Source organism: Nanorana parkeri, unplaced genomic scaffold (assembly GCF_000935625.1).
Source record: "Nanorana parkeri isolate BGI_ZX_2015 unplaced genomic scaffold, ASM93562v1 scaffold947, whole genome shotgun sequence".
Classification (NCBI taxonomy): domain Eukaryota; kingdom Metazoa; phylum Chordata; class Amphibia; order Anura; family Dicroglossidae; genus Nanorana; species Nanorana parkeri.
In genome coordinates this window covers 684,267-686,910 of record NW_017307215.1, presented here as the reverse complement: position 1 = coordinate 686,910, position 2,644 = coordinate 684,267, and positions in this window count along the sequence as shown.

Below are 2,644 nucleotides of genomic sequence, written 5' to 3'. Positions count from 1 at the left end.
CCCCAGGAGCTTACAGTCTAGAGGTATAATGAAACCCTGTCACCAGTAGCTGAGTAAAAGACAGACTATAATGGGAACCTGTATATAGAGATGGGCTTGTGGGGTGAATAGATTTAGGTTGCCATCTAGTGGCAGTATGAGGTTTTACATTGAAGGTTGTGGCCTACGCTGACGATGTTTCTGTTTTCATCTCTGGGATCGGGGAGGCGCAGGAGGAGGTGGCCTCAGTGATAGAACAATATACAGTCTAGGTCTAGGGATGTAGTCTTTTTCTCTCTGATGTTTTTAAAGTACAACCTTGGTAAAATGTTGGCAGAGAGACCGCCTGGGTGGGTGGGTATTTTCCTGCTCTAGGTTTGGCCCTTTCTGCGAGAGGAAAATGGTGGGCCAGTGAAAAGCCTGAGGGTCAAGCATGATAAGCTCATAGCTTGTTGCCCCGTTTTTGAAAATGCTTCAGCAGTGGCAAGTAACGGCAGAAGAGATCAGATCTCTTCCAAAAAGATTTCCTGAGTAGCGTCTGTTTTTTGCGAGCCACTGGCCTTAAGGGATTGCCCAAGCCTGGTGTTGAGGGAGGGTTTGCGATTGATTAATTTGGAGAGAATCCCAATGGGACAGGGAGGGCTCTGAGTATATAGAGGTCTACAAGAGGACAGGGAGGGCTCTGAGTATATAGAGGTCTACAAGAGGGTAGGGAGGACTCTGAGGATAGAGAGGTCTACAAGAGGACAGGGAGGGCTCTGAGTATATAGAGGTCTACAAGAGGGTAGGGAGGGCTCTGGTAGACCTAGTGTGTTTTTTTGAGCCAAAAAAAATATAAGACAGTGTCTTATTTTCGGGGAAACACAGTAGAGGTCTACACGAGGGAAAGAGGGGCTCTGAGTTTATAGAGGTCTACAAGAGGGTGGGGAGGGCTCTGAGTATCCCCTTCCTCCCCCATATGAGTGATGCAGAGGTGTATGGGGCATTCCAGACTCGCTGGGGTTGATTTGGACACTTTTTTAGCATTCCGTTATATGAGGTGGAGTGCGTGGTGTCCGCCATCCTTACGAGGTAAAATCCTCCCTATAGAGGTGATGCTGGAGGACATTCTGGCTGAGTTTGGGAAGATTTGGGGTCTTAGAGAGTCATGGAGGAATATCCGGACTCTGTAGCTGCTGCATGGTGATCTTGGGGTGCTCGGCTTTTCTTTCCGTCTCTTTTTTTCACTCCCCCATTCTCATAATGGGCACAGCAGGTGTACAGACCCGGGAACTCAGCACAGGGATGGTGGGAACCCCTCATAATGGGCACAGCTGGTGTACAGACCCGGGAACTCAGCACAGGGATGGAGGGAGCCCCTCATAATGGGCACAGCAGGTGTACACTACAGACCCAGGAACTCAGCACAGGGATGGTGGGAACCCCTCATAATGGGCACAGCAGGTGTACAGACCCAGGAACTCAGCTCAGGGAACCCCTCATAATGGGCACAGTGGGTGTACAGACCCAGGAACTCAGAACAGGGATGGTGGGAACCCCTCATAATGGGCACAGCAGGTGTACAGACCCGAGAACTCAAAACAGAGATGGTGGGAGCCCCTCATAATGGGCACAGCAGGTGTACAGACCCGGGCACTCAGCTCAGGGATGGTGGAAGCTCCTCGGAATGGGCACAGCAGGTGTACAGACCCGGGCACTCAGCTCAGGGATGGTGGAAGCTCCTCGGAATGGGCACAGCAGGTGTACAGACCCGGGCACTCAGCTCAGGGATGGTGGAAGCTCCTCGGAATGGGCACAGCAGGTGTACAGACCCGGGCACTCAGCTCAGGGATGGTGGAAGCTCCTCGGAATGGGCACAGCAGGTGTACAGACCCGGGCACTCAGCTCAGGGATGGTGGAAGCTCCTCGGAATGGGCACAGCAGGTGTACAGACCCGGGCACTCAGCTCAGGGATGGTGGAAGCTCCTCGGAATGGGCACAGCAGGTGTACAGACCCGGGCACTCAGCTCAGGGATGGTGGAAGCTCCTCGGAATGGGCACAGCAGGTGTACAGACCCGGGCACTCAGCTCAGGGATGGTGGAAGCTCCTCGGAATGGGCACAGCAGGTGTACAGACCCGGGCACTCAGCTCAGGGATGGTGGAAGCTCCTCGGAATGGGCACAGCAGGTGTACAGACCCGGGCACTCAGCTCAGGGATGGTGGAAGCTCCTCGGAATGGGCACAGCAGGTGTACAGACCCGGGCACTCAGCTCAGGGATGGTGGAAGCTCCTCGGAATGGGCACAGCAGGTGTACAGACCCGGGCACTCAGCTCAGGGATGGTGGAAGCTCCTCGGAATGGGCACAGCAGGTGTACAGACCCGGGCACTCAGCTCAGGGATGGTGGAAGCTCCTCGGAATGGGCACAGCAGGTGTACAGACCCGGGCACTCAGCTCAGGGATGGTGGAAGCTCCTCGGAATGGGCACAGCAGGTGTACAGACCCAGGAACTCAGCACAAGGATGGTGGGAGTCCCTCATAATGGCCACAGCAGGAGTACAGACCCGGGAACTCAGCACAGGGATGGTGGGAGCTCCTCATAATGGACACAGCAGGTATACAGACTCAGGAACTCAGCACAGGGATGGTGGGAGCCCCTCATAATGGGCACAGCAGGTGTACAGAC